Below are 27,862 nucleotides of genomic sequence, written 5' to 3'. Positions count from 1 at the left end.
CGGCGCTTGTATGAGGGAGACGCGCTGGTATCATCGTCGCTGCTGCCATCGCCGCTGCCGCCGTTGCTGCTGTTGTTGCCGCCATCATCGCTGCTATGACCGGCGTTGTCGCTGGCGTCCCCGTCATCTTCTGAAGTCAACGATCCGCCGTGCAGGAACCCTCCTGCTGCCGAGTCATCATCAGTTGAAGTGTCCTTGGTATCTTCTTCTGAGGAAAAGAAGAAGTCGTCATCCGAGGAATCTTCGTCACCTTCATCCAGATCCCCATGAAAGAGAACCTGGAGGTCCTCATTGTCGGTCAGGGACTCATCATCCTCTGACCAAATGCTGAAGTCCCACTCCTCTGCGTCCCAATGCAGAGGAGCGAGAGACTCGTATGAAGCTACTAAATCAAACTCCGGCGTCGCCTCCCTGGAGGTTTTGGAGTCAGGAGAGGTGATGGAGATTATGGAAGAAGAGGAAGAGGAATTGGAGGAGGCAGAGGAAAAGGAAGCCATCGCCGGGTGATGCAGAATATGTTGGTGCGGTTAATGCACAGAGGAAGGAGATGAATAGAAGTAGATCCGCCGATGTCAGTTTATAAGGGCAGAGATGGAAGGTGAAGTGGCGCTATGACGATTTCCGAGGGAGAAGTCGAAGTGTCGCGTCCGATGGCATTGGGAGGCAGCGCGCGCGTACAGGCTCTGGAAGCCGAGGGGTCGCGTCCGATGGCATTGGGAGCGGCATGTGCGTGTACAAGTCTTAGAAGTTGAAGAGGCGATGGTTTTGGAATAATCATTGACAAAATCAGGGGGGCATGTGTTACCGCCATAATTTGACTGGGCCAAAGGATGGGCCGAGAGCAACATGGGCTGAAGGAGATCATCGTGATGGTTTGCGAATCGGCTTTTGTGCAAGCGTATTAAGGGCTGGGATGGCTGTGTATCTAGTAAGGATAGTTTAAACATAGTAAGTTAGAGATTGTATCGTAATCAGCTAGGGTTAGTTAAAAAGATCAAGTCTCCAGACTATAAATATGTATCGTGAGATTCAATAAAGAAGGATCCAACATTCACAACAAACTCTCGGCGCATCACTACCCCTTTTTCCAAGGGTTTCTCCAGGTAATTGGCATGCTGCTCCGATCATGCTCTGCATGGTCGGAGCAGCATCATGTTTATCTATTTATCTTTGTGTTTCTCATGCTGAAGCGTTGTTGATGGCGAGTGACACTAGTTATCTTAAGCGATTATGATACTGCATTAGTTCTGAATAGTATATCTATGCTCTGCTTGCTGTTCGTAATCTTTTAGCTGCCCTTGTATGTGATCCCAGGTGCAAGGGCAGCACCTTGCTCTGTTCTTGCTTAGTAGATCTAATCTGTTATGGTAGTTCTTTGTACTACAAGTATTATGTTTAATATCCGTATGATTAGGCCCTTCAAACGGGTTGAACGTTCCGGCTGCATGTTTGGTGCTTTATGGTAATCTAAGGAGGGATTGTTCCGGGAATCGGCTTGTAAGTTGGTTTTTTGGCCTCTTTTTGGGTTAGCGTCTTGTTATCTTTCATGTTCGTTGGGCTTAACCACGCGTAGGATGTTCCGGTTATGTAGTGAAGACTTTTACTATCGTAGATTGGATTAGCTTGGTGATTACAGAGCATGCTTTTATCTTTTCTATCGGATTTGTGTTAGTAGATCCGATCTGTTAAACGAGTACAATCAGCTTCTTTCAGCCGATTTTGAGGGTTACCCGGGGATCCGACCTAGTACAAGAATAGGTCCGACTCAGTACAGAGGCACCATCGGTTTTTCTAGCCGACCTCGGGAGTCGTTTTAAGAGCCGATCGCGGCTCCGACTAATGTTTGACATGGCTGTGCATGCGGGGAAATAACTGATAATGACTTCTACACCTTCCTGATCAGGTATAGGTCAGGTGGCACGCCTAGCACTTCACCAAGCCAGGGCGTGTGCCGGACTTCTAGGCCGTTGACCGAGGGACCGGGACCCACCAGCCGTCTCGGAAGCCTCCCGGCTCCTTGTGTTGCTTGTCGCTACTCACCGGTGGGTTTTGACCGACAATAGTATGGCAGCGGAAATAAAGAGCAATGCTAATTTAGCAATTATTTTATGTGACTCAGATAGCAATAGTGAGGATCTTAGTATCAGGTAGTCGATTAGAGCATGAATCAAGATTCAGTTAGCTGTTAAGTTGGAACAGAATCTAATTTTGCTGGGTGCAGAGATTGTGGTGATAGAAAAGAAGGATGCATTGCTGCTGGTGGAGTCACGTAGTTGGAAATTGCAGGGATAATAGTGTTCTTCAGGCAGTGTTGGTGTTTTACTAGCAAGCCTACCTAGGGATACCCTATAGTAGTAGACTTGTAGGCATGGTGTTGCCGAGATCAGGAACTCGAAGGTGCAACCAACACAAGATTTAGACAGGTTCGGACCGCGTGTTGAGTAATACCCTACATCCTATACGGTGGTTTGTATTGATTAAGGTTGGTTATGCTTTGGAGGGGGTCCCTACCCGCCCTTATATACTTTGGGGGGACAGGGTTACATGGAATCCTAGCCTAATACTAGCTTAAGTGTTCTATCCGAGTACTACTCGGGTAGTTCCTTCTATTCCGACTAGTCCTACTCGCATGCGAGTAGTTATAACAGATATAAGGTATGGGACATGCTCCATCCCTTCCTTCAGAATATTCTATGCTATGTGTGCAGCCCCATAGCCCCGGGTCTAATAAGCCCCCGAGCTCTTCTTAGCCGAGTACTGCATGCTTCTGGGTACTTCTGAAGTCATTCTCGAGTTGTTCTGAAACTTCATCTTGGAGGTATTTTCGGAGTACTTCCTTAGCTGCTTCAAGGTTGTGAGGTGCTCATGCCCAAGTAGTTTTAAGTCTTCTTTTATATGGGTTGCGATGAAAATTGCACTCTATATGGAGTAGCCCTCGAGCCTTAGGATGAATCGAAGAATCAGGCTGAGGGTCAAATTAGTCTCGAATCTTCTTTCCTTATCTTCCAAAGAATTTATAAAATAATCCATCGATGACACGTGTCCCATAGCCCCCGAGCCTTGAATCCAAATCCCAAAAGTTTTGAAAAAATGATCCAAATAAACGTGGTATACGTTGCAGTGTATATATTTTTTAGATTTGAGTCGATGGTAATCATAGGGAAAATTGGTTTGAAATTTGAAAAATCCCTTTTTTTGAGATAATATCCTAGAAAAATGATTCATCAAATAACTTCCCCAAAATTATCCTAAATTACCTCTCAAAACAAATCATATCCCGAGAAAAACTCCTTAACTTCTGCACATTAACACTGGGTCCGCCGCTGGTTATTCAACCACGCGGTAACTTAGGGTTAATTCACCCTTTCAGTCACTCTCACACTGTGAGAACCCTTCGTCTACAGTCGCCGCCAAGATCTGGATCACCATCGCTGATCCAGATCTTGGTCTAGCCCAGTTCCACCTTCTCCTTCCTCCCGCTGTGTAGCCGCACTTGCATCTGCACCCTCCTTGCTCGCATCCCGCACCTTCTCCTTAAGCCCTCAAGCGCATCTGAGAGAAGCGACTCGTGACTTCAAGGATGGCTAGCAAGAAGGGCTCTACCAAGGTGAAGGGAAAAGATTCCAAGGCTGTCGCTACCACAGGCGACGGGTGAAGAGCAAGTAAGTGTTCTAAGGCTGACCTCGAGGCACTTGTAGATGAGGGCCTCCTTCAGCCCAAGGAAAACATCCAGCTGCGCACCGCCACTAGTGATAAGAGACCATATGAAGGGGCTGAAGAGATAGTTTTATTTTAGCATGTTGTTGAACGCAGCATGGCCCTTCCAACTTCTTATTTCTTCTCCGACCTTCTTTTCTATTATGGCATTCAGCTTCACCATCTCAACCCCAACTCGATTCTTCATATTGCCATCTTTGTCTATTTCTGCAAAGCTTTCCTAGGAATAGAACCCCATTTTGATCTTTTCTACTAACTTATCCATCTCAAACCGCAACCCAGTGAGGACAAAATGTACGAGGTCGGTGGGGCTGGACTCCAACTGAGGCAGTGGATGGAAAAGTAGTACATCCCCTACAAATTTCCAACAAGTTTGTCAGGCTGGAGGGAGCGATGGTTCTACATTGGGAACCATGAACCCTCGCTTCCCGAGAGGACCGGCGGAGCACTCAAGATTAGAGGCGAGTCGACCGTGGCTTCTCAAGACGTGAGCAGATCGAAGAGCTGCTCGGCAAGATCAAGGAGCATAGGGATGCAGGAGTCACTAGTGCCTCAGTGATGTACACGTGGCTTGGCAAGCGGATCTAGCCGTTGCAAAAACGCTCCCGATTTGGTTCGAATACCTTGGCAGCTCAGATCCATCTCAATTTTCTACAGACCCTATTAATAAAGGTGAAGCTATGCTATGAGTAAGTCGAGTGCTCATGGGTGCTTATACTGCATCATATGTGCCGACCCTTTATTTGGTGAAGAAACCTCCGAAACAGGTAGGACTAAGTAGTCATGCCTTTTAGTCGAGTACTTCTGATATCCTTTATTCTAATTTGGTACTGACAGATCTTGAAATCCTGTTGCAGGATGATATAAATGTATATAGCAGTATGGCTCTGATGCCGGACATTGAACGTCTGAGCCACCTAATGCCATCTCGACCCACTATTGATTCAGTGAACGAGGAGGATGACGAGGACACCGATGACGACCGCACCTTGGTGGATGTGATGAAGGGCAAAAAAGCAAAGACCTCCTAGGAGGGCCAAAGCCCTCCTGTTGGTGACTCTTTGCCTAGTAACCCATAAGGGGCCGAGGGTCGCTACCCGAAAGCACAAAGCTAGCGCTATATTAGGTGGTGATGAAGATGAAACACCTAAGTAAAGTGCCTTTCTTGGTCTTGCGAGTGCTTTTTGTTGCCTGCTGTTAATGGTCTTGATTGAATTCTCTCCTTTTTCTTGATTCTTCAATCCTAGCTCCTCGATCCCAAAGCATGCCAAGATAAGGGTTGAGGAAACAATCAGGGATGATAATGTGAAGGAGCAAGATGTACCCTCCATCATAGTGGACCCATCAATAGGTACTGCTGGAGCCACGCTAGGGCAATCACTATCCTCAGCTGGTACATAGTTATTGGTGACCGTCGCGATTGCCTAGCTGAGGCAAACTCCGCCTGCGGCTGGCAAATCAGCGCCAACAAGTGCTTTAGATGCTGCTCCCGCACCTAAAGCACTAAAATAGAAGAAATTACATGTTAAGAAATCCACATTGTAAGTGTGTAAGTACTTTTGCGCTTGTATAGTTGTAGGTTCCTTGTAAGCACTCTTATTACTGCTTCTTATGTGTAGGCCATCCTCAGCTCTGGGCTTGGAGCATCCTGGCGATGCGATGGTGACTCCAGCCCCCGACCTAGAAAACGCATCTAATGCCATGGAAGTCGTCGTAGAGCCGGTGGCTATGGCTACCCTTGAGTCATCGGTGCCGCCCGACTCCTTGGCTCCTGCCGACGCTGGAGCTGGCAAGCCCGAAGCTAGAGCCGAGGCCACCACCGAAGAAGAGCCTAAAGTCCGGGATGCATCCCCAGAGATATTAGCTGGTGAGTTCGTTGTAACACCTCCGCCTGCGAGTACTATTATGCTTGTTGCACATCTACTTACGAGTAGTAAGGTGATAGGTAACCTGTAGTAGCGAACTACTCCTGAGGATCCAGGCACTACGGGTCCCTCCTCAGAGGGTATTCTGGTGACTCCTCCAAAGTGGCAATATGCCATCCCAACTAACCCTCATTGAAGATCCAATGCTGTCATCCGTGACATTAATGCAGTTCTAGAATACTTTCAAAGAATTGTATAAATTTTCCACGTAAGTATCTTGCACTGATAATATCTATTTCTACCGAATAGTTACTGATTTGCTGACTGCTTTTTGCTGTCATACAGACCTTGGCCAATCGCTCCAGAATAAAATCAGACAAACTCAGGGCAGTTGAAGATGGGGCCCGCTAGTTGTAGGCCAAGGATCGCCAGATTGAGGAAAACATTCACAAGATTGTTGATCTGAGGAACGAGCTCAACACCCACAAACAGGAGCGCACCCAGGAAGTCTGGCTCTTAAAGCAACAGATCTAGAATCTTTCAAAGAAGAACACGGAGCTGGCCAAGACTAACCGAGGTAACAATGTATCAACTACTTCACCTTGCTGTGATGTATATGACTGTTCATTTCTGAGCTCTCACGAGTGCTTCTTCTTGTTGCATGTCCTCAGAACTCAACAACATCGCAAAGAACAAAGAAGAAATGCTGACCGATGTGAGGAATCTACTGAATCCTGCACCAATGAATTGGAGCTCATGGTGAAAAATCTTGAAGATACTGATGCTCAATTTGGCGAGTGCATGCAGCAGATTAAAGACATGGCCGAAGTAAAAGATGCCAAGCAGAAGCAACTTGAGAACCTTCAAAAAGCGGCGCAAGTAGTTGTCGACATGGTGGATCCTCCGAAAGAAGGGTAGTTGACAATAGGACTCTGCTGGAGCGACATCAAGAAGCCCCGCAAATGATTGCCGGTTTCATCTTCGTGACCACTAGGACCTATATAGCGCACGTGCTTGGGTTCTTCAAGTCTTTCTAGCCAAAGGCCAATCTGGAGCCACTAGCCGATGGTAAGGCTGCGGACTGCTCTCAAGAGAGGTTCACTAAACACCTAAAAGAAGTCGAGCCAGTGGCCGAGAAGATAGTTGAGAACTTAGAGCACGATTGAAAACCATGAACATGTCATGAATAATCTCCCTAGTCGGATATCCATAAATATATCTATTTACTTGGTGCCTTTCAATCTAATCCGATTACTCTCATATAGAGTAGTATCAATGATTATAGGTCTTAGATAGAATCAATATGCTTGGGTTACGCTACTCCAGGTGCCATGCCTTTGAGTGTAGTTCATAACTTGGCATTCAAATATTTGTTCAAATAATGCCCGACCATGCGGTGCTCTGACTCGATCAAATTTATAGGCTCGATGACCTCTTCAGTTCGCTTTACTGCTCATGGCAAATTTTCAGGGCCTAACTAGAAGTGTGGGCTTGGAGACCCCTTCAGAGAGCACTTTTATCGCTACTATTTACATGAAACAAGTAGTCGTAACTGTTACTGGAATAAGTTTGTGTACAAGTAGTACTTGCGTCTTAGCCTCATGGGCTATTTAGTAGTCGTATAAAGAGAGCTCGCGGGGCAGCCCCTGAGTAAACCTATTGCAGTAGCTTTAAAAAGCCTCCAAGTTTTACAATTTAGCTACAAAGAAAGTAGTAATATTGGTATAATAACAACTCTTTATTAATAACATGCTATCGTGCAGCTGGCAGGCTATGTACATATTGTACTAAAGATACAACTTCCATAGATGATGTATGTTCTAGGAGTTTGGGACCTCTTGGCCATCAGGGTACTGTAATTGATATGATCCTGGCCTTGTAACTCTTGATACGATGAAAAGCCCTTCCCATCACGAGTTGAGCTTTTGCAGCTCTGTCTCGTCCTGAATGCAATGGAGGACCAAGTCAATGATGTTGAACAACCTCTCCTGGACATTGCGATTGTGGTAGCATCTGACTCCTTGGAGGTAATGAGCCAACTGGACAAGGGCAGCATTGCATTTGCTTCTTGCACCGAGTCCAGTTCTAACTGCCTTGCTTCCTCAGCTTCGCCTTCGTCATACATCTCTACTCTTGGAGATGTCCACATGATGTCCGCAGGGAGGATTGCTTCTGACCTGTAGATGAGAAAGAAAGGCGTGTGTCCTGTGGCTTTAGAAGGTTGAGTCCATAGACCCCAGACGACATGTGGAAGCTCGTTGATCCACTTGCCACCTTTTTGGCTCTTCTCATCATAAAGTCTCTTCTTCAAGCCGTCAAGAATCATGCCATTGGCCCTCTCGACTTGGCCATTTGCCTATGGTGTGCAACTAACACATACTTGACTTCGATTGCCGCGTTCTCACAGAATTCCCAGAACTGGTGTGTTGTGAAGTTGGTGCCCAAATCGGTGATGATAGTGTTGCGTAAGCCGAACCGATGTAGAATGTCACAGATGAAGTCAACTTCTCTATCTGGTGTCAACTTAGTAATCAGGTTGTACTCGATCCATGTTGTAAACTTGTCTATGGCTACCAACACAAGAGTGAATCCACCTGGCGCTGTTGTCAAATGTCCAATCATATCGAGGCTCCAGCAAGCAAGCGGCCAGGATCGTAGGATGGTGATAATATTGTGAGCCAGGATGTGCGACTACTTTCCAAAGAACTGGCAGTTGGGGCATCTGCGAACTAGGTCTTCAGCATCCGACACCTCTGTAGGCCAGTAAAAACCCGCTCTGTATGCCTTCCCGACTAGTGTTTTTGAAGCTGCATTATTGCCACAGGATCCATCATGGATTTCATTAAGGATACTGTAACCATCTTCGCCCATGACACACTTCATGAGAACTCCTGAGCGTGCGCCGCACTTGTATAACTTGTCAGCAACCAAAATGAATCCATTGCTCCGTCTCATAATGCGAGCAGCTGCTGCACTCTTTTTGGATACACCCACAGGTAGTCTCTGGTCCTTGATGAAGTCGATATATGGTTCCCTCCAATCTTCTCCCAGCATCCTGACCTCTCGATCTGTTTCATGGGGAACTGAATCGATGGTGCTTTGAGCCGGAGTCTTGATGGATGGGTGTTGTAGTTCTTGAACGAATACGCCTGCTGGAACTTGAGCACGAGTAGAACCCAGCTTGGATAGTAGATCTACTCCAACATTGTTGTCTCTGATCACATGATGGATCTCCAACCCTGAGAATTTATTTTCCAGCTTTCGTACTTCCATTACGTATGCATCCATGGCTTCTTTGTTGCAATCCCACTCTTTGTTGACTTGTTAAACAACCAATAAGGAGTTGTCGTAGACAAGTAGTCGCTTGATGCCGAGAGAAATCGCTAGGCGCAGGAGTGCCTCATACTCGGACTTGTTGTTGGACACTTTCCAAAGGATTTGAAGAACATACTTGATTTGCTCGCCCTTTGGAGATATGAAAAGTACTCCAGCACCGCCGCATTCGAGCTTGAGGGAGCCATCAAAGTACATCACCCAATGCTCTAGCCTGTCGACTAGAGTTGGAATCTGGTTTTCCCACCATTATGCCAAAAAATCAACTAGTGCTTGCGACTTGATGGTTGTGCATGGCTTGAAGTCGATGGAGAGAGCTTCCAGTTCCACTACCTACTTGGAGATACGTCCAGTGGCATCCCGATTGTGGCAAATATCTGCCAGTAGGAAATAAGTAACAACTGAGATTTGGTATGCATTGAAGTAATGGCGAAGCTCCCTGGATGTGATTAGTATTGTGTAGAGAAGTTTATGAATTGGTGGGTAGCAAACCTTTGATTTAGAGAGTACTTCACTGACGAAATACACCAGCCTCTGCACACCGAATGCATGGCCCTCCTTGGTGCACTCCACCACAATAGCAGTGCTAATCACGTGAGTAGTCGCAGCGATGTAGAGTAGCAAGTTCTCACCTAGCAATGGTGCTGTGAGGATGGGGGGCAACTGCAGGTGATGCTTAAGGTCCTGTAGCGCCTGCTCCGCCTCCACAGTCCACTTAAACTTGTCTTGCCATTCAAAAACTTGAAGAAGGGTAGTCCCTGTTCCCCAAGTCATGAGATGAATTCGTTCAGGGCCGCCATGCATCCTATGAGCTTTTGGACATCCTTGATTGTGGCTAGAGCCCCCATGTTGGTGGTGGCAGTGATTTTCTCCTAATTGGCTTCAATCCCTTAGTGACTGATGATAAAGCTGAGTAGTTTCCCTGATGGTATGCCAAAGATGCACTTAGACAGGTTGACCTTCCACCAGAACTTGCATAGGCTGTTGAAGGTTTCTTCTAGATCGGCAATAAAGTCATCGTGATTTCGGGTCTTAACGGCCACATTATCCACGTAGGCCTCCACATTGCAGTGTAGCTAGTCGGCAAAGCATAGCTGGATCGCCCACTGGTACGTTGCGCCTATGTTCTTCAACCTGAAGGACATGGTCGTATAGGCATACGCACCATACGGGGTGATGAAAGCAGTCTTGATCTGATCTTCTTCCTTGAGGGCAATCTGATGGTAGCCCGAGTAACAATCAAGGAAGCAAAGTAGTATGTAGCCGGCAGTGGAATCAATAACTTGGTCGATGCGTGGTAGCCCAAAAGGATCCTTTGGGTAGTGCTTGTTGAGGTCGGTGTAATCGACATACATCCTCCATTCATTATTATTCCTCTTTCTTACAAGAGGATTAGTTAACCACTCTAGGTGGAACACCTCTTTGATGAAACCATCCATGAGTAGTTTAGCTATATCCATTTTGATCGCCTCCCACTTATCTGGAGCAAACCTACAAAGTCGCTACTTCTTAGGGACGGCTTTAGTGTTTACTTTCAGGCTATGCTCGATTAGCTCCCTGGGCACGCCTAGCATATCCGCTGGTTTCCATGCAAATATGTCTCGGTTAGCCCTAAGGAAACTGATGAGCAAGCTTTGCTATTTTTCATTGAGCCCTGTGCCGATCAGGGCTGTCTTGGACGGGTCATCTTCTTGCAGTTGGATTGCTTTGAGAGCAACTTCCCCAGTAGCATGTATCTTGTCTGGTTCGCCTTCTTCGTCGGGATATCCAGACCTGACTGGGAGAGTTGTTGCGCAGCCACAAGTACTTCTGAGGAAAGGTTCAGCATGCGGGATGTAGAAGCATACTCGATGGCCTCCTGGTTGGAGTCATACGATTTCTTCATGTCGCCGCGGAAGGTGAGCACACCACTCTTTCCTAGCATCTTGAGAAGTAAGTACACGTAGTGGGGCACGGCCATGAACTTGGCCAATACGGGTCTTCAAAAGATGGCGTGGTACGAAGATTAGAAGTTTGCCACCTCGAACTTGATGTATTCATTCCTGAAGTGTTCCCTCATGCCAAAGGTCACTGGGAGGGTCATAGTCCCGAGCGGTGTAGCCGAGTTCCCTGGTACAATGCCGTAGAAGGGAGCTTTGCTTGGGTTGAGCATATCCGTGATGTCCCAGCCCATCTTTTGCAAAGTACTCGCAAAGAGAAGATTGAGGCTGCTTTCTCCATCGATGAGTACTCAGGTGAGCCTAACAATAGCCACCACAGGATCCAGCACAAGTTGGAATTTTCCCAGCTCTGAGAAGCTAGTCCACTGATCGTCTCTTGAGAACGAGATAGGGACCTCCGACCATTGGAGTGATCGTGGAACCGCTGGCTCTATAGATAAGATCTCACGTAGTGTTAGCTTTTGAGCTCGTTTGGAAGTGAAGCCGGATTCGCCACGAAAGATGACATTGACATTCTTTGATGCATCCTAGAATTGGGCGCCACCTGACTTGTCCTCTGGTTCATCATTCTCCTTTTCCTTGCCCTTCTTCTTGACATTCTTATCAAGAGGCGGAGTGTTGAAGTTCTTTCGGAGGTTGTAGCACTCGATTGCCGAGTGCTTGGTGTTTGGGTGCACTGGGCACTGCTTGTGCCGAAGCTTGTCGAACTGCTCTTGCGTGGTTCCCAACTTCTTGCCTCACGGGAGGCATTTGATAGCCGCGACGAGATTATCTGGCTTGCGCTTTCTGGAGGATCCCAAGTAGTCCCGCAAGCTTCTATCGCTACGGTGGTCGTTTCCCCGCTTGTTGTTGTAGTCGTTGCCGCACTTCAAGAAGTGATCGCGCTCCTGCTCCTCCTGGTCCGCCCAAGCTTGCGTCATGTTGTGGTCGGTGATGCTGGAGATGGTGGTGCCAGTGTCGAAGAAGCGGCGAGTGTAGGATCACAGGAGCTTGTTACATTCCTGTTTACATTGAGATAGATCATGACAAATACCTGCTCGAGTGATCTGTCAGACCCGGGACTACAAGACTGTGTACATAACATAGTTTAAACAGGATTAGGGGATAGGGCTTGTCCTATCTCTTATCTGTGTTGTTCTCTACTCGCATGCGAAGTAGGACTAATCGGTACAGAAGGAAATTACTCGAGTTGTACTTGAGTACGATTCCTTGCCTAGTATTGGACTAGGATTCATGTAACCCTATCCTCCCAGATTTATAAGGGGGGGCAGGGACCCCCTCAAAACATAACATCAACATCCAAGGCAATACAAACCACCATACAGGACATAGGGTATTACGCACATCGTGGCCCGAACCTGTCTAAACCTTGTGTTCCTTGCACCTTCAAGTTCCTAATCTCGGCGTCTCCCAACCTAAACTTACCACCTCGGGTATACCCCTCGGTGGGCAGCCGGTAAAACACCGATAGCTGGCGAGCCAGGTAGGGGAGCACATCGAAGATCCACTGGTGAACTCGATGGCATCGTTCAAGTTCACCAGTGATGTGCCCCCTCACGGCACGACATTTGTTTTCGGCTCGTGGGTCTGCGTCACAGATGGTGCGAGCAGTTTCTATTGATTCCTCATCGACATGAAGCCGAAAACTCCCGCGGCGAGTTTTCATAGCGACCTTGACGAGTTTGTTGATAATCTCGACGACTTGTCAATCCATGGTTCTGCTACGAGGACGGAGTTGGAGTCTGCTTTCGGCGCGACTTCGTCCAGTGCCTCAACAACCTTGCTTGGGTTGGACTCATTCCAATCTGAGGTCTTACGTAGCCGATCATGACTCGGTCTACGCAATTTGGCCACTGATCTTCAGGAGGCCAACAACCCTGAGTCCCTCTGCACATTGGAGAAGGACATGGACTCTTTGCTCCAAATCGGAAAGCCCGAAGCCACCGCATGCTGGGGGCCTCGGGTTGTCTTGGTCACAACGGTCTGACAATCACCTCTACTCCAGATGGCCGTTTCGTGCATTGGCAAGGCATGAAACTCCTTGATCTACTCGAGGCCGAAGACCGACTTGTGGCACACCTTGAGCCCTTGCCTTTTCAGGAGGGCAGGCCATTAGCCACCGTGGCAGAGGAGTCAACCGAGCTAGTCGACGCGAGCTCTGATGAGCTCATCTCATGCCAGGCGCAGTAACGATCCAAACATGCGCCAAGCACTTCGTTACACGCAGAGGGCTTGGATTCAGCTTGATCAACAAAATCCGGCGTCTACCGTCAGGGAGGAGCGCGTGGGCGAAAGCCGAAGCCAGGCTTACAGCCAAACGGCAGGCGGCCGTCCTCGACTTTTGCGCAACAGCAACAACGACAACGCCCGCGGGAGTCAGGCCCCTCGCAGGAGGCAGCAGCCACCTCCAGGGGGTAACCCATGATAGGCCAATCATCGGCCTCCTTCGGGAGACCTACGCTAGCGAATCAATGAAGGACACGATGCACGGTCCGTAATCGATTCCAGGCGAAGAGAGCGCGAAGTAGCTGAGACAGAGGGTACTGACTGCAGCGACCATTTTCTAGCTTTCTCTGCACGGTTTAGCAGTTACAAGTACCCTGAGGGCTTCAAGCCGATCGGGATAACCAAGTGTGATGGCAAGCAAGCTCCTCAGCAATAGCTACGTTATTACTCCACTGCCATTGAAGTCGTATGGGGCTCCAACATCACCAAGGTCGTCTACTTCCCGATGGCTTTGGACCCTGCACCGCTCACGTGGTTGGAGAGCCTCTGCAACAACTCGATCAACTCCTAGGAGAGGCTCAAGAAGGTCTCCATCAACAACTTCCAAGGGGTGATCACTCGCGCAGGTACTCGTAACGATCTTGCTCAATGTAAACAGGAACATAACGAGCTCCTACGGTCCTATACACATCGTTTCTTCGACGTCCGTGCTACCATTGTGAATATCTCGGAGGAAGACATCATTGACTGCTTCTACAACGGCATCACCGACCTAGGCATCTACAGAGACTTTGGGTGGAACAGACCGAAAACTGTTGCAGGGCTTCATGACATGATGCACGACTGGTCTAAGCAGGAAGAAAAGATGCGGGAGCGGTTCCCGAGGCACAATGATAGCAACCTGAGGTGTCCAAATGACAACCGTAACGACAAGAGCCAGCAGAACTACTCGGGTCCATCCTGAAAGCGCAAGCCAGACAATCTCATCGCAGCTGTGGATCATTCCTCGCGAGGCAAGAAGACAACAACGCAGGAAGAGTTCGAAAGGCTCCTATAGAAGAAATGCTCATGGCATCCAGGTGCCAATCATGCGGCAATTGATTGGTACCACCTCCGGAGGACATTTAGCAATCCTGGTGGCGGCAAGAAGAACAAGCCAGTGGACAAAGAACCCGAAGACGACGACCAAGGGGACAAATCGCACAACGCGAAGTTCCAGGATGCCTCAAAGATCGTCAACGTCATCTTCGGGGGAGATGGAGACTTCGGTTCCAGGCGGGAATAGAAACTGCTTCTCCGGGAGATCATGTCCGTCGAGCTGGCGGTACCACGACCACTCCGTTGGTCAGAGGTCCCCATCTTGTTCTCCCGCGATGACCAGTGGACAAGCTTCTTGGAGCCCGGTAAGTTCCCCCTAGTCCTGGATCCGGTGGTGGCAGAGGTCAGGCTCACCAAGGTGCTCATCGATGCCGGGAGTGGTCTCAACCTCATCTTCGCCAGCACTTTGAGAAAGATGGGTTTTGACTTCACGGACATGCTGGTTCCAAGCAAGTCTCCTTTCTACGGCATTTTTCCAGGTAATTCGGCGCATCCACTTGGCACGGTGGTTCTTCCAGTCACCTTCGGCATGAGGGAGAACTACCGCACTGAGTTTATCAAATTCGAAGTTGCCAACTTTGAATCTTCTTATCATGCCATACTGGGCCGACCGGCACTTGCCAAATTCATGGCAGTGCCGCATTATGTTTATTTGCTTCTCAGGATGCCAGGACAAAGTGGAGTACTCACTCTCCAAGGCAAATTGAAGAAGTCATATGATTGCAACCAGGAGGCGATCCAATATGCTTGGACTACGTGTGTGCCAGATGCTTCAGGGGAAGTACTCGTGGCCGCGCAGCAGCTCTCCCAAGTTGGGCTGGAGATCCCTTCAAGAAAGGCCAGCAAGTTGAGCATCCAGTCAACCGGCGACGTGGCTCTCAAGTCGATCCAGCTCCAGGAGGGTGACTCATCCAAGACCGCCGTTATCAGCGTAGGCTTAGATGAGAAATAGAAACTCACGCTCATCAGTTTCCTTCGGGCCAACCGAGACATATTCACATGGAAACTAGCGGATATGCCAGGGGTGTCCAGGGAACTGATCGAGCATATTTTGAATGTACACCCACAGGCTGTGCCTAAAAAGCAACGCCTTCGAAGATTAGCTCACGACAAGCATGAGGCAATTAAATGGGAAATAGCTAAACTCATCGCGGCTGGCTTTATTAAAAAAGTAATCCATCCAGAGTGGGTAGCTAATCCCGTCCTTGTAAGGAAAAAGAATAATGAATAGAGATTGTGCATTGATTACACCGATCTCAACAAGCATTGCCCAAAGGATCACTTCGGGCTACCGCACATTAATCAAGTCATCGACTCGACGGTGGGTTGTGTACTCCTCTGCTTCCTTGATTGCTATTCAGGATATCACCAGATTGCGCTCAAGGAGGAAGATCAAATCAAAACCGCGTTCATCTCCCTGTTCGGGACATACGTTTACAAAACTATGTCTTTCGAGTTGAAAAATTTAGGAGCAACCTATCAGCGCGCGATTCAGATGTGCTTTGCTGATCAGCTACATTAGAATGTTGAAGCCGACATGGATGACATGGTCATCAAGACCAGAAATCCCGATGACCTGATTGCAGACTTGGAAGAGACGTTCAGCAGCCTACGCAAGTTTTGGTGGAAGCTCAACCCAACTAAATGCATTTTTGGAGTACCATCAGGGAAATTGCTCAGGTTCATCGTCAGCAACCGGGGAATTGAAACCAATCCTGTGAAGATTACGGCCATCACTGCTATGGGGGCTCTGCCCACAATCAAAGATGTGCAGAAGCTAACAGGATGTATGGCAGCCCTGAACAGGTTCATCTCCCGACTCGGGGAGAGAGGACTACCCTTCTTCAAGCTCCTGAAATGCCAAGACAAGTTCCAGTGGATGAAGGAGGCCGAGCGGGCCTTCAAGATCTGAAACATCACCTTCAGTCTCCCCCGGTCCTTACAGCTCCACTGCCGGGAGAAGATCTACTACTCTACATTGCGGTGACAACTCATGTTGTCAGTAGTGCCATTGTAGTCGAGCGCAGCAAGGAGGGCCATGTGTTTGGAGTGCAGAGGCCCATGTACTTCATCAGCGAGGCACTCTCCGAATCTAAGGTACGATACCCGGCAGTCCAAAAACATTTATATGCTATACTGATTACATCAAGAAAGTTGCGCCATTACTTCGACGAGTACAAGATCACTGTGATTACGGATTTTCCGTTGGTGGATATTCTTCACAATCAAGATGCCACGGGGCGTATATCAAAGTGGGCAGTGGAACTGGGGGCTTTGTCCATCGACTTCAAGCCACGCAATGCAATCAAGTCTCAAGCTCTAGTCGATTTTATGGCCGAGTGGCGAGAGAACCAAGTCCCAACTCCAGTCGACAAGCCAGAGCATTGGACCATGTACTTCGATGGGTCTCTTAAGCTCAATGGCGGTGGCGCTGGAGTCGTATTTATTTCTCCATGGGGTGAACAGCTGAAGTATGTCCTCCAGATCCTTTGGGAGGTATCCAATAATGAAGCCGAGTATGAAGCCTTGCTTCACGGGCTACGTTTGGCGATATCACTAGGCATCCAGCGACTACTTGTATATGGCGATTCACTTCTTGTCATTCAACAAGTCAACAAAGAGTGGGACTGCAACAAGGAGATGATCAACGCTTATGTACAAGAAGTGCACAAGCTGAAAAATAAATTTTCTGGCCTGGAGGTTCATCATGTGGTACGGGAGCATAATATTGGTGCAGATGTACTATCCAAGCTAGGATCCACCCGCGCACAGGTTCCAGCAGGAGTTTTCATCCAGGAGCTGAAACAGCCATCCATCAAGCCCTCACCTCAGTTAACCACTGATGCTGGCCTTCAATAGCCTGATCGGGAGGTTATGATGCTTGGAGAGGACTGGAGAGAGGCTTATATTGACTTCATCCGGGATCAAAGACTACCAGCGGGGATGGACGCAAGAAGCACAGAGGTAGCTCGTGTCATGCGCAGAAGTAAGGATTTTGTCCTAGTCGACAGTAAACTCTACCGGCGAGGCGCACGATCAGGTGTGCTCATGAAGTGCGTCACGAGAGAAGACGGCTGCGACATACTACAGGAAATACATGAGGGCATTTGCAGCAACCACGGAGCTTCAAGAACGCTGGTGGGGAAAGCATACAGAGCTGGTTTCTGGTGGCCCACCACAGTGTCTGATGCTGAGGACCTCGTGCGGAGATGCCAAAACTACCAATTCTTTGGCAAGCAATCTCATGTCCCAGCTCACAGTCTCATCACCATACTGCCATCCTGGCCGTTCGCTTGCTAGAGCCTTGATATGATTGGGCCCTTCACAACAGCGCCAGGCGGTTTCACCCATATATTGGTGGCTATCGACAAGTTTACCAAGTGGATCAAGTACAAGCCGATAGCCAAGCTCACACCAGATCGAGTCGTTGACTTCATCTCTGATATCTTGCATCACTTCGGCTTCCCGAACACCATCATCACGGACCTGGGATCAAATTTCACGGCCAACTAGTTCTGGGAGTTCTGTGAAAATACATGCATCGAGGTCAAATATGTCTCTGTTGCACACCCAAGGGCCAATGGTCAAGTCGAGAGGGAGAACGGCATGATAATCGAGGGCCTCAAGAAAAGACTCTATGATGAAAACAGCAAGAAAGGAGGAAAGTGGATACACGAGTCACCACATGTCATCTGGGGGCTCAGGAAAAACACCATTCTTCCTTGTCTACGGCTCTAAAGCTATCTTACCGGCCGACATCATGTGGAAATCCCCAAGGGTTGAAATGTACAATGAAGGAGAGGCAAACGAGGCAAGGCAGCTAGAGCTCAACTCTGTCAAAGAGGCTCGCTGCACTGCTCTTGTTCAGTCAGCACGATACCTACAGGGGATCCGGCGATATCATGATCGCAATGTGAGAGAACGGTCGTTCAGTATAGGCAATCTGGTCCTATGCCGCATCCAAGATGAGTCCAGCTTACACAAGCTCATCTCGAGGTGGGAAGGACCGTTCATTGTTAAGCAGATTACAAGACCGGGGTCGTATCGACTACAATACCCCGAGGGCCACGACGTTCCAAATTCTTGGAACGTTCAGAACCTGTGCAAGTTCTACCCATGAGAAGACGTGCAGGGATAGCTGTTCTCTGGACGCCTAGGTGGCCTTTTCTTCTGATTCAATTTGGAGGCTATGTGTCACAAAATTAAGAATGTAAATTTTTTCTGTCAACATACGGAGGCTGTAGCCATGTTCATCTTTTATATAAATTGACTTCTTGCCATGAGTTTTTGACGGTCGTTAAATACGGAGGCTACGGCCATGTTCATGTTTTATATGAGTCAACTTCTTGTCATGAGCTTTGATGGTCGTTTGCGATGATGATCGCGTTTTTCCCAATAGGTTAGATCCGTTCGATCGGATTATATCTAACTTGTTGGACGGGCTCACATGAGGAGCTATTTCGACTACGCCCAGAGTCGTTGCACTCGGGGTAGTTTCAACTTCTTGCCAAAGGCATGGCAGTTATGCGACGATGCTCGCATTCTTTCCTAACTGGTTAATATATAACTTGAATGCTCAATCGGGTTATATATAACTTGTTGGACGGGTTCCTATGCGGAGCTACTTCGACTACTTTCATGGTCGCTGCACCAGGGGTAGTGTCTACTACTTAGCCTTTGAACATGGATGATAATCCAGAAGTCATAAGGCACATACAAGTGGGGACATCGATGACAGACACATACTGGGGGAAGAGTACTTATTTTTACAATATCTCAATCCTCTAGTACACTTTTTACTATCTTTTCCGCTACAGGTGGGGCTTCTTGGAGGTACTCGTTAAATTGTTCTTCAGAGCACTCTGCAGCCACAGCCTGCGCGAATGCCTCTAGTCGAGCCTTCGGCCAAAAGGATTTTACAAAGCTAAGAGCATGGCGGACACATGCGATGGGGGCTTCGGTGAGGAAACTGAGGACCTTCTGCGGTGCTCCGAGGAGTCGCTCTAGCAAGGACCGCCCGTCTGCTTTGCCGCCTTCTTGTGGCTCCACCATGTCCACAAGCTTTTGGATGGCTCCCTTGAGGTCCTCCAGCTCCTTTTGTCGCTGCTCCTTCTCTTCGCCCAGCGTCTTGATCTACTGAAGGCAGGCAGTGAATTGTTGTTCAGTATCGGCGATCACCTTCTGCAACCTCTCGACGTCATCTGTACATCGATACAGCATATTCTTCACGTCAGTAAGCAGCTCTTCTTTATATGTTAAGATTTTCCTAAGCTCTGCGGTGAAGATATTTTCAGAATTCAAGATAAATTGTTAAGTAAAAGTACTCGAGGGAAGAAAGGGCTTGCCTGGGTGCGCCTTTTTCTATTCTTTGAGTTGTTCCTGGAGCTTGGAGTTGGCTTTCTCAAGGTTGTGGAGATCGTTCTTGAGGAGCCACATTTCTCGCGTTCGCTCCAGCTTCAGCTTGTCAAGCTCTCGCTGAAGATATATGTTCTTCGTCAGCTCTTCTGATATGCGTTGTTCCTTTGCTCGGAGCTCCTGGTGGCCACTCACGACTGCTTTCAGTTTTTAAGATTTCTGTTGCAAGAGCTTGACCACATCCTGCATAAGGGGAAAGGCTAAGACAAGCTACTCGACAATGCATAATGGCAGAAGGGTAATCGTGCCTTACCAGGATAAATTTGTACAGTTCCTTGGAGCTCTTTTGGAAGTATCGTATGTTGTTGTCCGTTAGGAGCGAATCATCCACTAGATCTATGGTGATGATGTTCTGGTATCCGCGCCCGGCCACCACCAGATCTTCGGGGTTCCTTGAGGTCCCTGCAGCTTCTTCAATTGATGGTTGTTGGGTACCTGCAAGTCAAGACGCATTCAGTAGATGATGTCTGTGGTCTGAAGCAGTTAGCCATGGGCAGTCAGACAATGGTTGTTGGGTACTTGTAAGTCAAGACGCATTCAGTACATGATGTCTGTGGTCTAAAGCAGTTAGCCGTGGGCGGTCAGACACTTACTTGTGCTATCTGTAGGGGTGGCATCAGTGGCCTCGACTTGTTCTTCACCACCGGCATTGGCTTCGGGTTGTTGGGGCTCGGGGGGTGATGGATCGGGCAATGTCGTGTCCTCCTCGGGGGCTGGCTCCTCGGGAGCTAGCGGCCCGGGGGCTGGAGTAGCCATGGCAGGCTTTGGCTTAAACCTCATATCAGTTATAGACCTAATGAAGCAGAATCAGTTATGTTACTACACAAGTCGAAAATAACAGGATCTGCATTATGCAAGAAAGATCTACACTTACAGCAAAGATTTCTTCATAACAGCTTTCTTTATTCTTAGGGCCCATGGTATTTCAACCACGGTACTCGTTGCCGGTGGTGGGGTCACACCAGCTGGTTGCGAGGTGCCCGCCATGGCGATGGTTACCGTCCCTCCTGAAGTAGTCGATGGGTCCGTCCCAGCAGTTTCTACGGCATCATCTACTGGAACATCATTCCCAGTGAATTCGGTCTCGACCACCTCTTGGCGCTTGGGTTCAGGAGGAGAAGTAGAAGGACTGCGAAAAAGACAATGTCAGCATGCAACAATTTTGATATTTGACAATTCAATAGGGCAGCAACTTCGTACCTGGAGGATTCAACTACATGCGCTTTCCATTTGCGTACTACCCGATGATCCCGCAGGAGCAATGGCAAAGCTTCGGTCTGTGGCAGAACCAACCTGAATTATACTGGCTCAAGTACGCTAGTCCTCCCTGGAGGGCTAACTCGTACTTCAAACAGTATAATACTATTGGTCTGTCGGGTAACGTCCCGATAAACCACCGAATCTCAGGATCCAACAAGGTACCTCACACGAAGGTGAGTCCAGAGATATAATGCCAAAATAACTTACACCACAGGCAGTTTATATTACAAAAATGTACAAAATAACATTTGTCCTCACTAAGGAGAATTTATTACAACACAAGTTCAAGTCCCTAGTTAAAGCAGCGGAATTTGAAAAGCAGAGTCGATATACATGGCGTCATTACGGATATTATGCTAGCCCTGGCATAATATCACTCGGCGGGGTCTGCGTTGGCCGGGGACGGATCCCATTCCACGGACCAACCATCAGGTAAAGGGTAAGGCCATGGTGTAATGAACGCTGGCTCATCCGAAGGGTTACCTGAAGTAAATCAACAAAGCAAGGCTGAGTATACTAATACTCAGCAAGACTTACCCGGAATTGGGTATATCTTAGCCCATAACTAGACTCATGCTGGCTTTTAGCTTTGGGTAAGGTTTTCAGCTGAAAAGCAACAAAGAGTAGATCCTTATTTTCAATTTTTAGCTTTCAGGTTCTAGTTGAATTAACCATTCTAGGTAAGCACCTATAACTATCCAAACATGGTAGAATCTTTATTCAAACATCATCTTTGATAATCAAATAATTGCTCTTGTTACTCTATGTGATAAAGGGGATAAGCAGTCTCATACATCGTGAGAGGCGGACGATTCTGAATCGAGATTCAACCTTGCAAGGTAAACCTAACACACACGCTTGGAATACCACAGGGTAATTCCGAAGCAACCGTTTGCCTTTCATTCCGACTCGTGGATCAGGGCCACCACAAGCGACTGCAGGTCATATGCACTACAAAAGTGCAGGACGTACGTCTGTAGCGCGACTACAAAACCCGTACTCCTGGTTGCCCAGCAACACATATGCCTACACGTCGAACAAAGTAACCGAAAGAAGCAAATACATGTGGTGGGGGGTATGTCCACTCCTCGGGCCGATTGGTTACTAGGCTTACCGCTTACCATATTTCACGGCATGTGGCTAGTACTTTCAAATGCTTAACCACCGCTACCACACACTGCGACCTTAACAAATTCATCAACACAGACGGGGTATCATCTTGACCATGATACCTCATAAAACTCCCGTCCGGCATCCTTATAGTGATAACAGGAATGTAAATCATTACAATTCCTAAGTCGCGCGAGTGACAGGAAATCACTCGACTTCTACCGGTCCTATAAGCATAGCAGCTAATCGGACTCAGTTCTAATGTTCAATACATTGGTGCCTAGAACAATGCAACTAAGTTTCCAAACAACTCCTAGAACCTAATGCATAAAGAGATATAATATAAGTAATATAAGTTGCAGTGTAAATAAGGTAGGGGATTATGTCCGGGGCTTGCCTTCGCTAGCAGAGTTGGGGTTAGTCAAACTAGTTTCTTCCGAACCTTGGTTCGGGGCTTCAGAGAAATCCGTAACAAAAGTCCCGGGGTCTTCCAAACAAACTTCTTCTTGTTCTGGGATCAGTTGATAATCCCCGTCAGCGAGAGTGGTCGAGTCTACATGAGATGCAATTTACAAGTTATAGAATGCCTTTACCTTTAGTTTACTTCCCGATAAAGTTGCAATCCAATATAAATAACCTTTTATTTTGATATATTTCCTAATTACTTTGTACTGGGCAGCCATTTATTGAGCACTAATAAATTTACTTAGATTCATTAAACAATAAATTTAGTTAGGTTAAGTGTTCAATTAGTAGTATGGAGCAGCAAGTGGTGTGGTTCCCATTAACAATTATATTAAAAGCTATACATATTATCCTCTCAAGTGATATGATTTTTAAGTTACCATCACCTTCAACATCAAATATATAATATCCAATTTAATTAACCTCTAATTCATGGTTCAAAATTTGATAATATGTTGCACTAATACAAAACAGAACATTAATATATTTTTCATGATTTTTAAATATATGAAAGTGTGTGTATTAATTATATTATGTAAACTACACCTTATTTCTAACAAAATCTATACAACATGAAAATATTACTGGAGTACAAGATTAATTATTTTTCTTCAATTCTACATGTTAAAAGAAAATTATTGGCACTGGTTTTACTAATTTATCATTTTTCTATGAATTACTATGTAATTCTTAAGCCTACAAGCAATCAACTTTGACATTTAAATTAAGTCATTAATCATTCAAAAACTGAAGTCGACCCTTAAAACAAAGTTACAGATCTTTGTCTAAAGATTCCAACAAAATTTAGTTTACCATTTTATGATTTTTCCTTAAAGAGATATGGTATTTCTAAGTTAACAGCAAAAATTACATAAGGAGGTCCTTGACTACTATTCCACTGAGTCTAGGGCTTTGCAAGAAACCCCCTGGGTTTCTTTTCCTTCTAACCCGAGGTCCCTGGGCTGGGAACCGAGCAGAGCAGAGCAGTGACGGCCGTGTTCCGGCGACGGTGGTCGCCGGCGGCGAGGTCCAAGGGCAGGAATCGGGTCAAGGGCTTACTGCGGTCGTGTTGGGCTACGTGTCGTGGACGAGGACGGCCGGAACAGTGAAGTTCGGTTTGAGCCCGAGGTGACGGCGGAGGGGTCACCGTCGACGAGGGTGCTCCGGCGATGAACGTGGGCCAAGATCCTGCGCACGAGAACCAGTGAGTCGTGGAGAACGTGTACGTGCCATCAATTTGATGAAAACATGCAAGATTGAAGGAGTTCGACGGAGACCGAGGCGGCGGCGGCGAGGAAGATCGCCGGCGAGCGTCGGGAAGGCGCTGTGGTGCACCAGAGGGTCAATGGTTGGGTCCTACAGCTTCAGGGCGATGATGTGGTGCTGTCTAGGGTGATGTGGTGGCTCGGGATCGCTCGAGGGGTGCTGCCCACGGTGAGGCCGAGGGCGGCGGCGGATGTTGCTCGTCGGCGACGAGTTTCCAATAGAAATTGGAGGGCCGCAGGTGGTCGAGGAGCTTCAGTAGACTGTGGAAAAGCTTGTGCAGGTGGTGATTGAGGCGGAGGTGGTCCGGAGTGGGCTGCCCACGGGCGGGTGGTGCACGGCCGGAGAGGAAAGGGACGACGGCGAGGAAATGTAGCTCGGGTGCGGGGAAATGGGCGCTGGGAGTAGCTGATCAGCACGTAGATGTTGTTGTGGTGCTGCTGCGCGTGGAAGAGAGGAAGTTAAGGTACTGCAGCGAGCTGGCCACGACGGCGAGGAGGTGGCGGCCGGAGATGGCTCGGGTTGCCGTGGCGCGCGCGCGTGAGGCCACCAGGGGAGAGGGAAGAAGTCGAGACTGGGAGGGGACGACGCGTGGAAGAGTTCTGCAGCTGGAGGTGGCGCTCGGGGCGCGGCATCGGCGGCGAGCAGCGGTGGCAGGAGCGGCGCAGAGAGGGAAGCGGCGCGCGCCAGAGGAAGACGAAGCAGGGAGATGTCAGGAGGACCTGTTCGCAAATTCCAAAGAATTCAGGGACCCCACTGTAATCTAAAATTTTCTCACTGCTACAAGGGTCAAATGGAAAAGTGCTCAACATGAAAGTTGTAGAGAATTTCAAATCCTACAAGATTGCTTTAAGGTTCAAGTTCAAAATCTCAAAGAATATAGTTTTATTTTAACTTTAGAGCGTCATTCAATTTATAAACTTTGTCTTGTAATTCAAACCAATTGCTTTAATGCTTAGGGTCTTTTTGCAAGTTTTCCTGCAGTCATGATGACTAACTCTTTTTACACATTAGTCCTTAGGTAAAACTAAGTTTTACTTTTATCTTTTACCATTTCACATGTAAATCCTTATATGTTTGTAATGATTACATAAAGATCCTTAATTTCATATAGAGTCCATTCCCTTTTGTGTTTATTTAACTTTTGATCCTTTATTAGCTATAGCCATCTGAAATTTGACACTTAAGAACATTTTCACATACATTTGCACATGAGAATTATAAAACTTATAATTTACAAATGTACCCTTATTACTTTGTACAACTTGTATACTCTATATCCTGCTTATATATTACACCTAAACTTAGTATCTAGTTGACTAACTACCTGGATATCACAGCCTTCCCCCTTAAAAAGAATCTCGTCCCGAGATTCCGAAACTGAATAGAATTGGATAATTTAGATTTGGGGATTGGCTTGAATAAAATCAGGAAAATTCCGTTGAAGATAAGACTCAGTTTCCCAAGTTGCTTCTTCTTCGGTGTGATGATCCCACAAGATCTTGTACATCTTAACTGCCCTTCTTCTGGTGAATCTTTCCTTAGTGTCCAGAATTCGAAGAGGTTGTTCTATGTATGACAAATCAGGTTCTATCTCAAGGGTACTTGTCTCAACGATTTCTGTGGGTACTTTGACACACTTCTTAAGTTGAGAGATGTGAAAGACATCGTGAATAGCTGCCCATTGAGATGGAAGACGAAGTTTGTAAGCCACTGGGCCACAAACATCAAGAATTTCAAAGGGTCCGACATACCGAGGTGCTAACTTCCCCTTTATGCCAAAGCGTTGGACGCCTTTGGTAGGTGACACTCGGAGATAGACGAAATCTCCTATCTGGAATTGCAGAGGTTTTCTCCTCTTATCTGCATAACTCTTTTGTCTGGACTGAGCGGTTTTAAGATTAGATTGAATAACCTTAACCTTATCTTCGGCTTCAACAACTAGGTCTGGTCCGAAGATTTTGCGTTCGCCGGTCTCAGACCAACTCAAAGGAGTTCGGCATCTACGACCATATAACGCTTCGAAAGGAGCCATCTGAAGACTAGCTTGATAACTGTTGTTGTAAGCAAATTCAGCTAGAGCAAGGCACTTGTCCCAACTTGTACCATAGTGAATAATACAAGCTCGGAGCATGTCTTCAAGAATTTGGTTAACTCGCTCAGTCTGCCCATCAGTCTGGGGTTGATATGCAGAACTTCTAATCAATTTGGTCCCTAGAGCTGATTGCAATTGTTCCCAAAATCGTGCGATAAATTGGGGCCCACGATCAGATATGATAGTTTTCGGAACCCCATGTAATCGAACGATTTGTTCCAGATAGACTTCGGCATACTTCTTAGCAGAGTAAGTGGTATGCACCGGAAGAAAATGAGCTGTTTTTGTGAGTCTATCGATGATTACCCATATAGAGTCATGTTTTTGAGATGTGTTGGGAAGACCGACAATGAAATCCATACTAATGTCTTCCCATTTCCATGATGGAATGGGTAATGGCTGAAGTGTACCAGAAGCCTTGAGATGACTGGCTTTGACTCTCTGGCACGTATCGCACTCAGACACATATTTGGCAATTTCTCTCTTCATTCTGGTCCACCAAAAATGTTGCCGAAGATCGTGATACATCTTGGTGCTACCAGGATGAATAGAGAATTTGGACAAATGTGCTTCGTCGAGGATTTGCTTACGAAGTTGATGATCCTTAGGCACAACAAGTCGATCGTTGAACCATAGGACTCCTTGACGATCAGTGCGAAAACACCGATACTTAACTTCTCCCTGGGATAGCTTGGACTTAATAATTTTGACACCCTCATCATGTAGCTGCGACATGACGATCTTTTCCCGCAAAGTGGACTCAATGGAGGTCAAGTTTAAACTACCTTGAGGGATAATCTCCAGATTGAGTCTTCGCATTTGATGGCAAAGAGTGTCATTAAAAATGGATATGGTCAAACAATGACAATGTGACTTGCAGCTAAGTGCATCCGCAACCACATTAGCTTTGCCCGGATGATAATGTACCTCAAGGTCATAATCCTTGATTAACTCCAACCAACGCCTTTGCCTCATATTTAAATCAGCCTGAGTGAAAATATATTTGAGGCTCTTATGGTCAGTGTAAATGTTACACTTAGCGCCCATAAGATGATGTCTCCAGATCTTGAGAGCATGAATAACTGCTGCCAATTCAAGATCATGTGTTGGATAATTTTGCTCATGAGTCCGAAGTGCTCGGGATGCATAAGCAATAACCCGGTTGTTTTGCATAAGAACACAACCAAGGTCAATTCCGGAAGCGTCGCAGTAGACATCAAAAGGCTGGTTACTATCTGGCTGAGCTAGTACTGGAGCAGTCGTCAGAAGTTTTCTTAAAGTGTGAAATGCTTCCTCACACTTCTCGTCCCAATGGAACTTAACTTCTTTCTTGAGTAGCTCAGTCATGGGTTTAGCTATCTTGGAGAAGTCTGGAATGAATTGGCGATAATAGCCTGCCAATCCAAGGAAACTCCGTATTTGATGGACTGAGGTGGGAGGATTCCAGTCCATAACTTCTTGAACTTTGGTTGGATCAACCGATATGCCTTGACTGGAGATAGTATGTCCCAAAAATTTCACACTATCCAGCCAAAATTCACATTTTGAAAATTTGGCATAAAGGCGATGATCCCGTAATCGTTGAAGAACGACACGTAAGTGGTTAGCATGGTCTTCTTTGGTTCTGGAGTAGATCAGAATGTCATCTATGAAGACCACGACGAATTTATCAAGCTCCGGCATAAATACGGAATTCATGAGATACATGAAATATGCCGGTGCATTTGTAAGTCCAAATGACATGACCAGATATTCATAAAGTCCATATCTGGTTGAGAAGGCCGTTTTTGGAATATCACTAGGCCTGATCTTGATTTGATGATAACCAGAGCGTAAATCAATCTTAGAAAAGACCTTTGCTCCAGCTAGTTGATCAAACAAGATATCAATGCGGGGAAGAGGATACTTATTTTTAATAGTAACCGCATTGAGTGGACGGTAGTCGACACATAGTCTCAGACTATCGTCCTTCTTCTTGACAAAGAGAGCAGAACAACCCCAAGGTGAAGCACTGGGGCGGATATAACCTTTATCAAGAAGATCTTGCAACTGAATTTTCAGTTCTGCCAATTCGT

Source organism: Panicum hallii, chromosome 9 (assembly GCF_002211085.1).
Source record: "Panicum hallii strain FIL2 chromosome 9, PHallii_v3.1, whole genome shotgun sequence".
NCBI lineage: Eukaryota > Viridiplantae > Streptophyta > Magnoliopsida > Poales > Poaceae > Panicum > Panicum hallii.
Note: the sequence above shows the minus strand (reverse complement) of the source record.